Source organism: Vicugna pacos, chromosome 7 (assembly GCF_048564905.1).
Source record: "Vicugna pacos chromosome 7, VicPac4, whole genome shotgun sequence".
Taxonomy (NCBI): Eukaryota; Metazoa; Chordata; class Mammalia; order Artiodactyla; family Camelidae; genus Vicugna; species Vicugna pacos.
Genome location: NC_132993.1, coordinates 1,636,361 through 1,650,621, shown reverse-complemented (window position 1 = coordinate 1,650,621; position 14,261 = coordinate 1,636,361). Strand labels below are relative to the sequence as shown.

General features: G+C 53.3%; 2 long non-coding RNA genes across 5 annotated transcripts in view; one reads left to right on the top strand and one right to left on the bottom strand.

Annotated features, from left to right (window-relative positions):
- The window catches only part of LOC140697263 (uncharacterized), a 93,692-nt gene extending 86,240 nt beyond the window's left edge, over nucleotides 1-7,452 (bottom strand). The window contains exon 1 of the long non-coding RNA XR_012074114.1: nucleotides 7,265-7,452. This is a non-coding gene — a long non-coding RNA (uncharacterized lncRNA). The remainder of the gene's footprint in view (nucleotides 1-7,264) is intronic.
- Nucleotides 7,448-13,154, top strand: LOC140697261 (uncharacterized). 4 transcript variants are annotated; one of them, XR_012074109.1, is made up of 6 exons: nucleotides 7,448-7,662; nucleotides 9,147-9,354; nucleotides 9,452-9,608; nucleotides 9,846-9,997; nucleotides 12,542-12,677; nucleotides 12,949-13,154. It is a non-coding gene; the product is annotated as an uncharacterized lncRNA (long non-coding RNA). The 4 variants fall into 4 exon arrangements; XR_012074110.1 differs by having other exon boundaries at nucleotides 7,486-7,662; nucleotides 9,898-9,997; nucleotides 12,949-13,152; XR_012074111.1 differs by lacking the exons at nucleotides 12,542-12,677; nucleotides 12,949-13,154 and having other exon boundaries at nucleotides 7,511-7,662; nucleotides 9,846-10,122.
- Nucleotides 13,155-14,261: the final 1,107 nt, after the last annotated feature.

Below are 14,261 nucleotides of genomic sequence, written 5' to 3'. Positions count from 1 at the left end.
AAAAATTCAGCCAACTCTGTGGCCTGTATTCGAAGAGTAGAGGCCTCTCCAGCTTCTGCCCGTTATCAGTTACCCTCCACCGACATCGAAAGTTTTGTTTTAATCTGTGTTGTTCCACTTTTGTAATGATTATCTATGAGTTAATCTGATAAAATTTTTCTGCCATTACCACAAACTTGAATTTCCACATATTGTGAGTCTTGCCTTATGATCAAACTGGTACTTCCTGGTCCCCACGTCTGACCTGAACTAGGATTAGCTATTTCTGCTCCTTTGATTTTCCCAGCAGGTGTTCTTAGAGAACCTGGAGAAAGTCCAGCGGACCGGACCACGCCAGGCTTGCCTACGGAGATCTCTCAGACTCTGAAGCCACACCAAGGAGAACAGGAAGTTGAAAAGCACCATCAGGGGAGTCACTTAAACCTGCCAACAGCCCCTTCTCAGAAAGGCCACCATGATCGCCTCCCACAGGCAAGACTTTCAAGCTTGTGTTAAGATTGCTTCCCCTCCCAAAATTCACTTGAGGTAAAAAAGCAAAACTGATGAACTGGGAATCTTCAGAAAACCCGTTTCTGGAACAAATGTCCCTTCCTTGCTGCTCTTCCTCACCTGGATTAGGACGAGTGCCCCTTCACTGCACTGTGGCATTAACGATAGGGTCATCTGGTCCCAGCTTGCCAGCGCCTGGCCTTGGGAGGGAACTGACCACTTTTCTGGCCCAGCTGATCGTGGTAGGGGGTCTGCTCTTTACAGAAGGTCAGCCTCTTTTCTTCCCAGTAGGAGAATATAAATTTAAAACGAGAAGAAAAGGCTTAATATTTAATTCTGAGCTTTAAAAGGAAGCTGGCTATCACTGCTGTGTGTCTGGATGAATACAATACAGTAACAATTAAGGAAAACACAGAAGAAAAAGAAATACTCCTGAGGAAACAGCCCCCTACCCCACCAGACTGACGGCGCCGCGTGCTGGGGAGACGTGGGGTGTTTGAAGTTTGATCACTGCTGGCGGAGGTGAAAACTGCTTCACCACTTAGGGAGCTACATACGCGTTCAACCTAGAATGTTGACCATATACACTCTTCAATCCTACAATCCAATCTTTATTTATTCCTCCATCTCAGGTATCTTGCAGCATGACCATGAAAAAGAATGTTCTCTGCAGTGTTTCGTGTAATTGTCAAAACCTAGAAACAACTAAACAGCAATCAGCAGAAGAGTGGGCAAATACATTTTGTAAATACATACGATAAATATAAATACACTTTGGTATGAATCACTTTGTCATTACAGACACAGCCTACATGTAAACGCATGGCAAGCACTGGGCATGTTCTACAGTGGGGAACTACACAGAAATGAACATGAAACTATACGGAAATAAAAATAAACTGCGGTGACGTGCAGTGTGACGGACAAATTTCATTAACACGATAGCAAGAGAAGCAAGACACAAAGGAACGGCAACTGTAGGACAATCACTCCAAAGTAAAACATGGATGTCTTTACACTGCATGGTTCGGGGGGAGTATATGGTGGTGAAACTACAAAGAAACACAAAGTAAGAAAATAATGACCATAAACGCTGCAGAGACGGGGGGCAGTCTGGTGGGGTCGTGGATACATGCTTTTGTGTATAATTATTTATTAACCTAAACGTACATTCACACTTAGTGCACTTTTCCATATGTATGTTACATTTCATGATAATGTCATTAAAATATGATGAAATTAAGGAGAGATTAAGGTTCCCGAAGGCCTCTAAGTGTTCAGTAGGTTAAGAAAGTTTTCAACAACACCTACTTGCCGTCCTCACCCGCCCCTCCAGCACCAGGGTGCTTTTCCTTTTGCTCCAGGATTCCCGAAGAGCCCGTCATCTACATTTACTCGCTAGAATGTCTTCTCCAAGTGCATGTCATAAATGGTTGATGAGAACGAGTGGAGGCAGTTACGGGAAGTCCACCTGGAATGCGAAGCACTTCTCCTCCTCGCCCTCGTTAGCTTGGCATTGACATAAATTACCTCCAATGAAGTCCATTATGCTCTCCAAGTGAACTCAGAACGGGAAACTCCCATTCTTCCTCAAACCAACCATCGGCTCATCTATCGTAGGTTGAAACGGCACCTGTTTGTGGGTGACGCCGTCCCCCAGGCCTTTGGTCACCCTGCTCTGGGGATGGTTCAGCTGCCCCAAGGTCCCCAGTCCCCAAGGCCTCGAGGATCTCAAGACACAGCTCAGCGCGCTTCCCATCCACCCATCTCCGCGGCTCTCCTCCCCGCGCGACTCTGCACCCCCAGATGGGACTCCACCACCCCGCTCTCCGTCCTTCCATCCTTTCCCCTCTGCCACCCAGGAGTTCTCACCTGCCTCCTCCCCACCCCTGGACCTTCCCTTCCTGCTCTCACTGCACCCTGGCGTACAGAGGACACCGCTCCCCTAGACTTCTCACATCTCACCCCTCACACCCCTCTCCAGGCACTCACTGCCACCCCAAACCGCTGTCCTCTTCTCTTTAAAAAAAAAACAGCAAAGAGGGGAAGAACAAATTAAGGGGTGGGGATTAACAGACACACATTATTGTATACAAGATAAACAGCAAGGTCCTACCGTACAGCACAAGGAACTGTATTCAGTATCTTGTAATAACCTAAAATGGAAAAGATTCTGAAAAGAAACTATACATGGACGTATACGTGCAACTGAATCACTTTGCTGTGCACCTGAAACCAACACTGTAAATCGACTACACTTCAATAAAAAATTTAAAAGAAAAAGCAAACAACACATTTAAAGAAACAAGATTTAAAAATGGATTCAGGGACATGGGATCCAACTGCGGGACCCTCTCCTGCCCTTCTGGCCACGCCCCTCCTTCGTGGTCGGCTCCCACACCGACCTGCGGCCTCCTGTCTGCCCGGCCCTGGACTCAGTCCGCGACCGGGACGTCACCGTATACCAGGGCTTCTCAGCAGCAGTGCCTGCTGACACCTGGGCAGGTGACTTGTCGTGAAGCCCCGCTGTGCACTGGAGGATGCTGGCCAGCAGCCCTGGGTTCAGCCCACCAGGCAGCGCCTCCCGACCACGACAACCAGAACTACTTCCGGACGTTACCAGACACCCCGGGGCAGGGGTGGGAGTGGGACGACACCCTCACAAGGAGTCACTGCTTTAAACGGCCCGTCTAACACCCCGAGCTTTTCTTTCCTTGACCCTCTCGGCTCTGACGATCACATCCTGCGCCCTCCTGAGACCCCTCTCAAGAGGTCAGGTCTCGACTTGGGCGTCACCAAGGGCCGCACGACCCCCCGAGTCTCACCGTCAAACATTTCCCCCCACGCGCCTCCTCGCCAACTTCCCACCCACCCGCCTGCCTCGCGGACGCCCCGGCTCCCCAGCCTGCTCGTTCACCCTCGTCCCCGTCCGGCTCCTCCGCCTCTCCGTTCCCAGCCTGGACTCTGGGATTTAACGCCACCTTTACAAATACCTGTCCCTACCCTGCCCATCTCTCTCAATTGATTAGCTCAGATTCTGCTTCTCTGGAGCGTCCCTGGGGCCCGCGAAGCCCAACTGTCCGCTTGAGCTGTCCGCGCACCAGAGCCCGGGGGGGGGGGGGGGGGACCGCCTCACCACGGCTGACGCCGTGTGACCGCCGGCCCCTAAGGGACACTCAAGCCACCAGGCGATCCTACTTGGCTCCCAGTCGCTCTTGTGTTTTCATTGCTAACATTTCCATACCTCATCCTCTCTGTGGAAATCCTCACACCTCCCTCACCCCAAACTTTCAGGCAGCAGCTTTCTCCTTGACCTCGTAGAAAAGTAAGCGGCTGTTTAGAACTGCACCCTGCCCCACCAACACGCCCTGACTAACGGTATCTGCCGTGAGATGGATTTTACTCATGTTTTTGTTGATTGTCTTTCTTATTACATGGGAACAAACGCTCCCAGAAGAGAAGGGCTCTTCTGGCTTGTTCACTGCTGTACCCTGATGCCCAGTACAGAGCGGGGTGCTCAGAAAATACTCGTTCAAGTGACGAACCAACGAATAAAGCAGCGCCCATGTGTGCGGGGGGACGACAGCACTGATCTCATTACTGCCCATCTCCTGCCCCAGGGCGTGGCCCCGTGACAGGGGGAACAGGCGGCCGCCTGTCCCTTTCCTCTGTGCCTGCGGTCCCAGGACGAAGCAGCAGACACTTCGCAAACCTCTGACTTTTGACTAATCTTTGGTTGTCCTCCTTTCATCTTTCACCTGTCTGCTCAACTCTGGAACGCTCTGTGTTAGCTGTGCCCCCAGAACAAGGAGTGTGCTGCTCACACTGTCCAGGGATCATCTGCCCTTGACAAACAAGGAGCCATGGCCCGTCCCTGTGGCAACATTTAACCTTCAGATCTTCACACAACTTTAATTTCAACTTTGGTTTAAAGTTCACTGCCTACTAAGCATCCGACACTCTGCTGGGGGCCAAGACATGTAAAACACGGCATGACCCCTGGTACCAAGGGTTCACAGTCTAATCGGGAAGAAAGACGATAAGAAGTATACACATCAACAGATGTACGACTGTAAGCATCACAAACGTCAGCGAGGGGAACGCTCAGTGACAACAGCGGCCAGTCTGCTGGGAGGAGCTTGGCCACAGCGGTGTTTACCAAGAAGTGCGAGGGTCACCCCGGGAGCTGTGAACGCATCTCAGTGGGGGGCAGTCCTACTTCTGACAGACCGTGCAGCCCTAAGTCTCAACTACAGTGGGGGTGGGGAGACACCCCCCCAGGGCCTCTCCAGCTTTGGGTACTTTTTCTGCTTCCTACCCTCTGCTCCTCACATGCCCACAGACCTGAAAATCAGCCAAGAAAGCGAGGCCACGCAACTCCAGGCGGCACCAGCATGCAGGCCAGGCCAGGCGAGGACGCCGTGGGCCTGGACTCGTGTTTAGCAGAACACACTTCACTGAGAGATGCGTGAGCCCCGCCTAGGCCAGTCTCGTCGCTGAGCTGCCCCTTGGCCAGCCCAGTGCCCAGGGACACAGACCCAGCCAGAGTGAGGGGCCCCTGGCTCTCACGGAGCCCTGTCAGGCCCTGAAGTTACTTGGGGTGTATTCTGAACTCCTTACTAACTTGTCTGGGTGTGCCCCCAAACCCAGGCCCGAGGCTGGAAAAATGCATAAATCACGTCTCCTCACACTGTGTGAAGACCTTCCCTTCCCCGCTCAGTTACAGCGAGAAGGTACCTACACTCTACCTCGGTGACTGGTTTCCCCGTTCACATGTGGATCTTCTGAACTAATCTCTCATAAGAAACTGCACCCCTCCAGACACCTAATTCTGGTTTCTCAATATAGCCGGTTTCCTACAAATTCCAGGCTCTGTGAGAGAAGGGAGGGGTGTGGGGGCAGGGACCTAGAAGCGCCACTTTTATTGCCACGAATGATGACCAGAGCCTCCGCCTCCTTCCTGCGCAAAAGCACAGGGTATTTATCGGAAAATGCTTAAGAGAACCTTGGATGAGACTGAAATCTCACCACAGTCAACTGAGCAGAGGAGCAATGTGCACAGACAACTGGGCTTCGAATCAGTCCGGTTTTAGACCCAGCTCCTGGGAAAGGACCCCACACAGTACACAAACAACGGCTGAGCTGTGTGGGAGGTCACGGCGCTGATCCACGTTCTCCTGGAGGGAGTCTCCAGTGACTGGACACAGGGCTCTGTGTGTGACCCTGGCCTGATGGATACTTGCACCAACAACCTGAGGAAACTTAGGAAATGTGTCCACCAAGTGCGTACGTGACAAAGCTGGGGAGAAGCAGTACGTGGGTTACAAATATTTGACATGCTTTAAGAAACAGCTAACGAGCTGAAACTGACCATATTAAAAAGTCCTGCTCTTCAAAACCTCAACTGCAGAATCTAGAGAAAACTGAAGACAGCAGTTTGTGTTTAAATAATAACAATAATTAATAATAATAAGGAAGTTTTCTGAACGGCAGCATTTAAACATGGTCCATTTGATGGCAGACTGTTACCTTCCTCAGCCCCAAGGCTGGGCCTCATGTTCTCAGCAACCAGCACACATCAGGCCATTAACAAATGTGTGCTGGGAGAATCAGTGGACAAGGCAGATACAGAGCAGCCAGCAAAGGGGCTGTGGGACGGTCTGTGCAGACGGGACGAGAGTGACCCTGGGACAATACTGACAGTGCTCGCCAGGAGGCCCAGTTTGGTCCAGCATCAGGCAGAGGAGACACTGATACAGCATTGAAAGCTTAAAGGAGGCCACTGAGACATCCAGAGGGTCTTGAAACCCTGTGGCAAGGTCAGGATAGGCTTTTAGAGCAGCGAAAATGCTCTGTCTGACATCACAGTGCGCGACACTAGCCACCACATACCTGTTCAAACCCACGGAACAAACGACACCAAGAGTGTACCCTGAGGTCAGCTCGGCTCTGCGCGGTACGCACGTGTCAGAGCAGCTTCACTGACTGTAACAGACGTACCACTGGTGGGGATGTGGATAAGGGCAGAGGCACACGGGTGTGGCGAAGGGGGTACAGGGGCACCATCTGTGTGTCCCTTTTGATTTTGCCACGAACCTAGAACAGCTCTTTAAAAAAGTCTTTTTTAAAAAAAGATAAAACCAGTGAAGAAACCATTAAATAACCTTAAATAAATGTTAATATTGTGAAAAATTAAAACTAAGCAAAAGCCAAAGTAGGAGTGACAACTTTGCAGGAGATCAGGTGGGAAGAGGGTGTGGTCTCCACGGGACCGGGTCAGAGCGGGGCCCCAGGCTGCCGGATGAGGAGGCCCGTCTGCTTCCATAGGGAAGAATTTTCCCCAAACCCAGCCCAGCCCGCCTTCTGTCTACCCATCATCGGACTCTTCAGGGAGCCGCGCGTGACCCCTATCAGGGCAGCTGAAGGAGGAAGTCCGGTGCCCTGTTCCCCACGCGGAGGCCCTCCTGTGCGCAGGCCGAGGGAGGAGGCAGGTCGGGAAGCCCTCCGGCTCACGCAGGGGCTCCTCTGGGCCGAGGGAGGAAGTGGGGGGCACAGGGCCACGTGCCGCGCGGAGGACTTGCCCCCGCCTCCTCTCCTGCGGAGGCACAGGCACTGAACGGTGAAGGATCTCTCAGAAAAGTGGACGTGAGGTCCGCCCGCAGGCATCTTCAGGTAACATCTGTGACCGCCGCCCGCCCCCCGCCCTGCCCCCCACCCGCTGCAGAAGACCCTCCAGACCCCCAGAACAGAGCTGTCCGTGGACGGGCACACTTACAAGGGAGTGCGACTAAGGGCGCCACCTGTCTGCTGGCTTTGGACCGTCAGGTAGAGCCCCGGAGCCCCAGAGGACAGGCGCCGCACCTCTGCCGCCGGCCTCAGGCACACGCGGCCGAACCAGCGCGTCCCGCCGCCCGTGCACAGGCCCAGCGCGGGAAGGCGCCCCTCCGGCCGCCCGCTCACCGCATCTCCACCTGCAGGGCCGCGGCGAGCCCGTCACAAACCGCGGCCCGTCAGAGCAGAGCCCGCCCTCGGCCCGCACACACTCACCACACGGCAGCACGCTGTGTAGACGGGGGTCTTTCCAAAGGTGCCCTGCTGGGTGGAAAATCACAAACCATGGCGTGGTGGTGAAAAGCCGCTCACCCCAAAGAGGGAAATAACCTCGTTTCTCAGGTGAGACCCTGCAGGGAGCGCGCTTAGGCAGGTGGGGCACAGGTGCTGGCGCTTGGCTCCAGGGGAGCTGCGCGGTCCCCTGGCAGACACGCTGGGGACCGGGGCTGTCTCCCTCTGGAGTCAGGATGCTGGCTAACGGCTACCGTTTCCGAGCGGTCCTGTGATCCAGCTGCGACGAACCAAATGTGTCCCAAATGGGTGAGCTCTTAGCTCCTCATCCCGCCACGTAGCAACTAACCCGCTGGGAAGGCCCTGCTTGAGAAACAGCCCTCAGCACACGGATGGTTAGTGATGCGCTGACCCACTGCAGGTCCACGGTCAAGGAGACTGAGGTCTGGATGTGAAATGACCAGTCAAGATGGCACTCCATGGTGACAGGTGGGACTGGAACGTGGCCTCCCCACAGGTCTGTGGACAAAAGCCACCTGGACGCAGAGCTGACAGGTGCCCACACAGGTGCCCAGTCCACAGTGTTTACATAAGCACAGCTCAGCAGAAACGCAACTCCGGAAAGCACTCCGGCTCCCTGCAGATGTGTCAGTGCAGCCACTGGGAAGACTTGGGCTCAGTCTGAAGAGGGGGAGGGGACCCCTCCCGCAACAATTTATCTCCTGTGCCCAACACTGGTGCTCGCAGGTGAAGAACAGGCGGCAGGCACACCTGTGTCCACTGGCATCACGCTAAATCGATACAAAACATTAGTCAAACGGCCAATTTCTTGTCACCCAGAGTCACCAGAAGGATTTCAAGTTTTTCCAGGCATGAATTTTACATTTTCAGGCCTAGAGTCTTCCTCAGACATTTACGAAAAACATTAAAATGTCATGGTACTATTCCTGCAAAATTGGGAATACCAGTATTAAGGTGTCAGGAGCAGCGTGCCAACAGCTTGGTGGGGGGGTGGGGTAAGGAGGCCACCCCGTCACCATTCCCTTGGGTCTCCAGCTTGCGACTTCTGGTTTCAGAACAATGCTAAACACGGGCCCTTGACAACTTTTCTCTCAAATATCGCACTGGTTTCGCTGTTACGGACTTTATCACTCGTTCCACAGACGTTCACTGAGCCCTGCTCTCCGTGCGGCGAGACTGAGCAAACCAAAGGGTGTCCTCATGCGCATGTCCCGGGGGGGGGGGGGGCTACGTGATCACGTGACACGTCCTGGAGCGGGGGCTACATAATCACGCGATGCTTACGTCCTGGAGGGGGGGGCTACGTGATCACGTGACACTTACGTCCAGGAGGGGGCTACGTGATCACGTGACACTTACGTCCAGGAGGGGGCTACGTGATCACGTGACACTTACGTCCAGGAGGGGGCTACGTGATCACGCGATGCTTACGTCCTGGAGCGGGGGTTACGTGACCATATGACATGTCCTGGGAGGGGCGGGTTGTGTGATCACACGGTCTTGTAAATAAAACACCATCACAGGTGTTGTAAATAAAGGTTTGTAAACAGAATTTTCTCTCTTCTTCACTTTAGAAGAAGACACTACATGGGGTAGCAGGGAAATATCCTATCATCGCGTTTCGGCAAAGACACGTCCTGGAAGTCCAGCCTCTAAAACGTGCCTGCACGGAGCACCCACGATCAGCAGGCGGTGGGGGGAGGAAGGGCGTCTCCAGAGCTTTCAGGTCCTGCAGCGAGATGTGCCGGAAGTTTCTTTCTTTTCCCAAAACTCAAGAAGCAGGTACTTTTAACGCTTTCCATATTTTTCTTTGTTGTCACAACTTCGTGGCTATACAACAGTGACCAGTGACCTTTCTTTTTTTTTTTTTTTTTTTTAGCACTTTACAATTTCACTTTGTGAGTCACGGATTGCCCCACGGGGTAGGGGTTTTCCCCGCTGAGCCTCGCACCATCAGCCGGAGACCAAGGGCGACCCGGGAAGATGGGGTGTTTGGACCTTGTCACTGGCCGTCTTGCAGACTCAGCTCCAGAGCAGTATGTTTTACCGCGATCACTACAAGAAACCGCTTTATGAAAACTGTCACTCCAAATCCTTCACGGAGCGAGTCAGGACATAAATAATTAAGAAATTTCTTGCTGCATTTGTGGTTGAGGGCACAATGCGCTAACCCTCAGGGCCTGATATAAAAAGTCCAAGATAAGTTTTTTTTGCATCCAATTCTCAGAAAAGGTTTACTTCTTCCCAAGAACTAAAATGGTTCTTCTTTTCAGAGGAAAAGAATTTTGATTTTCACCACGTCTTCATTTTCGTCTTGCGTTCCAGGAAGCTCAGAGTCAGATGTGTGGCTGAGATAGGACATCTCTGTCGGCTTTTGGTCTACTTACATCTGTGAGGCTATCTGTTAAATGTCCTCAGTTTACAGGTAAAGACATTAATCAGACACATCACAGGTGATGGGTCAAAGGTCACAAAACCTAGACCTCAGACTTGGACCTAGAATTGGAACCCAATGCTCATTTTATTCCTTATTAAATTTAGCTAAATACCCATGGTCCCTTGTCTGAGTTCACAGACCGTAACGGCTCCCATCCCCGTGAACCCCTGCTCCCCAACTCACACAACAGGAACTCAAATGATGCCAGGGTCTCTTTGTCAGTCTACATCCCTAGCAGTGGCACAATAAAAATCCGCTTCAATTTATCCCAAACCGAAGCAGGTTTGGACCAAAAGGGATGTGTCAACTAAGTGGTTTGATATAGGCAAGAATTAAATGTTTAGAAACAGGTCTTAACCACAACGAACCACAGCAAGTCAGCTGGCTCTAAACTCCACCAGAGCTGAGAGAGAGGTCTGTGATCTACTGGTAGCTGAAGGCAGTCTCCCTACCATTTCTCTCCCACGTAGCAGAACCCCCCACGACGACTCAGGCGGACGTCCATCCAGACACTGGGCTCCCTCCAGAATGCTCGGTGCCCCTCACTTTACAACGAGGGCTGAGGCAGTCCTGCACTTAGAGGTGCAGCTGAAGAAGGCATTCTGTTATCCCTTTATCAAAATTCACGCCCTGGCTCTGTGATCCAACGCCATGTGGACATTTGTTTTTCTCGCTCCACTGATCTAGGAGCCCCAGTGGTGTCATCCCAAAGAGCTGAATGCCAGTCTCTTTAACGCACTGATCCCCGGATTCCATTCATATAAATGGATGCCTACAGCTTTAAGCCTGTCCATCGCAAAGACAGATTTCTGGTCAAGTTGTGACTACTTAAGGTGTCCACTTCATTGTGACGACTGTCCCATATACCGTCACCTCTGGCAACAAAAACTTAACATTATTATTATTATTATTATTATTATTATTATTATTATTATTATTATTATAGTTTCAAATGAAGAATTACCAGTCATGGGACACCCCTGTGAAGAGTCGACCAGTCCCTGATCTCAGAATCTATGGCGAGACCAACAATAACACTAATAACATAACTTATTTCAACTTAGAAATGCAAAATCTTTGAGGAACTATATCATCCAACAAATATTCACTGAGCCCTCTCTAAGGATCAGGCTGAGGATACTCTGCCGGACAGAGTGTCATAAGCACCAAAGACAAAGAGCATTTTCAGGGAAGCAGACTTGCCCAGATCCTGATAAACAAGGGGAAGAGGATAAACAGGCCAGGGGGAGGGGCTGGAGACCACGACAGAGGAGGTATCAGGAAAGTCCTTCATGAGAAACGGGCTCCAAGAAGGAAATTAACACCCAAAGAAACAGGGAAGAGAGTTGACCAAGGGCACAAAGGGCAGGCACATGTTAGGGTCAGAACACAGGAGACAGGACGACAGGTGCTGGTGAGGGCGTGGAGAAGAGGCAGTCCTCCCGCCCGGGGGTGGGGGGGGCGTCCAAATGGCACAGTCACCATGGAAAACAGTACGGAGGGGCCGCAGAAAGTTACACATAGAATCACCATGGGGTCCAGCAGCCCCACTCCTGGGCATCTATCCAAGAGACTGAAATCAGGACCTTAAAGAGTGACCCGCTGTTCCTGCTCACTGGGAAAGTATCCACAGCCCCCAAGATACAGAAACAGCCTGAGTGCCCACGGACAAACTGAAGGACAGAGACGGGGTGGCACACGCGCACGACGGAGGACCGTTCAGCCTCTAAAACGAAGGAAACCCTGCAACAGGCAAGCACACGGTGGCCCCTGAGGACATGGTGCTCAGTGAAGTAATAAGCCAGTCACAGGAAGACAAAGCCTGTCTGATTCCACTTACCTGGGGTCTCCAACATCGCCAGGCTCACAGAATCCAGGGGTGGAGTGGTGGCTGCCAGGGGCTGGGGACGGAGGAAGAGGCAGCTGCAGGCATCACGATGCGTGAGCTCTGCAGACCTGCTGCCCACGCGGCGCCACGGTCAGCGCTGATGCACTGACACTTAAGAGGGTGCTGCATGTCCAGTGTCCTTGCCACAACAAAATAAAATAAAATAAAGAAAAGAAAGGCCCAGGAAGAGGGATGGACACACGGAGCTGGTCGGTGGCAGAGGGCAGCTCAGGGCCGCACAGACTGGCCTGGGAGCTTGGGTTTCACTGTAAACACCATGGAAAGGCCCTGAGATCTTCTAAGAAGAAGGGTGATGAGCTCTGAGTCCCGTCTGAAAGTGACCAGCATGGCCTCTGCACAGACTGAGACGCGGGAGCTCAAGCAATGGGGGGCAAGGCGGCTCCTTAGGAACGGGGGTCTCCAAAGGGTTCTCAGGGATGCCTCACGCTTCTGGGTCACCTGTCTTACACACCTGGGGACTCTTGCACTGCACACCATCACCTTCCAAGGAGTCCAGGGCGACTGGGAGGTGAGAAATAAAGTGAGCTACTCCTTAGCCCCTCAGATGGAAGGGGAGCGTGTCTGACGCCCAGTCCCCTGCACAGCTGCGGGCTGGATGTATTTTCGTCTCTCCTGCATCTCAGATACACCCACGAGAAATTAACCTGCACGGAAACCATGACAACTGCTGGAATCCTACTGCCCGCTGGTGAAGGTCAGGGACCTTGCCCGTGAAGCTGGACCAAATTAGCCCACAAGCAGCATCTCCCAGGAGGGAAGGTCAGCTTCCCGCGAGGGGCGCTCATTAGCAGAGCAGAGCGCGGCTGGCTGTGCCCGCTGCTGGGGGGGGGGGGGGTTTGCACAGTGTCTGCAGGAGCGCCGGGGCCCCTGGAGGTGGGGCCAGCGTTCTCAGGGCCCGGGGGGCAGTGGGGAGGCCAAAGGGCCGGGCGTCCAGGCCTCACCCCGACTCCCCCAGGTTGGTTAGGTCCTACCTCTTCTCCCAGAGGCTCCAAGTAAGATTTAATGTTAACATAGGATCCTCTGTCCCCAGATACTGAGGAGGCATAAGCAGATGGTCTCCAGGGACAGTCGGCGTCCGACCAGCTGTGTGTGTCGCTCAGCCTGCCCTCCCCCCGGCGGCTCTGGTCAGGACCTCCAGTGACTCATCTGCAGGCTCAGCTGACACCTCCCATCTTTATGCTGACGCGGTAGCCCACTCCGTCCTTACGGACTCCCTTCTCACCTACACCACAGCCTGGTCCACAGCCTCCGCACCGAGCTGCTCGGGTGTAAGCTGGGTCCCCTCTCGAGGGCGGCCTCGGGGCGCCTCCGCCGGGTGGTCCCACTGCATCAGAAACTGCCTGATCGCAGCTGAGCTCATCACTTTTCCCACAGCCCGGTCTCCTCCTGTCCCCGTGTCTGATGCAACTGTGTGTGAGTCTCCTCTTGCTGGAAGTCTTCCATATCACATGAGTTCAGAAGCACTGTATGCACACTCGTGAGTGTGTGCACGTGTACACACGTGTTGAGTGTGTTCACATGGGTGTGTGTGCATGTTGAGTGTTGTGCAAGCGTGTGTGTGCATGTACCCTTGCACACACATACTTCTGTATAAACCTGCATCCCCAACCAAGGCTGGGCTCCGGTATCTGACACACCTTCTCCCCAGCTCCCCGCGGCCCTCAGAGGCCCCTCACACTCAGCCATTGCCTGGGTCCAAAGGTCACTGATGTTCACACCATTTTTCAGGATCTAATTAAGCAGCAGCCAATCAGAGTGAGCAACTACTGTGGCGACGACTGGATTAGTGGGGTAACGTACCAAGGGGCACACCTGAACTTCATAGAACTCTTCTGGAAGCAAAGGCTGAGCCCAGATGGTTTTGATGCTTCACCGTGGAAAAGTCTGACATCACAGGGAGATGGGTGATTAAAATCCCCTCCCAGAGCAGCGCCCTGCAGAAAGCCCCACTTCCCGTGAGCGTGGAGCTCCGGGTCCGCTCCCCCTGCCACCACCAAACCTGAGTAACTCTGCAGTTCCCCTGGGACAGCGCCTTCAAGACTCACCAGTGTGTTCCCCGTGTGAGGGTGTCGTGTAGACAGAGCGCTGTTGGGAACAGGAGGGCAGAGGAAAGAGGACAGGCGACTGACCACAGGACAGCAGCGACACTGCACCCCTGGGTGGGCCTGGAGAGCAGGGCCGCGTGGGAGGCACCTGTGCCCACCCGCACGCGGGACACCACAGGCACCCGTCACTATTTCAGGACAGCAAGGACACAGTGCTTTCCCGGCATCCGTCACAGCCAACGTGCAGGCCGAGGAGAGAAGTCCGGTGCTTGCCTGCCCTCCTTGCACTCAAAGTGCC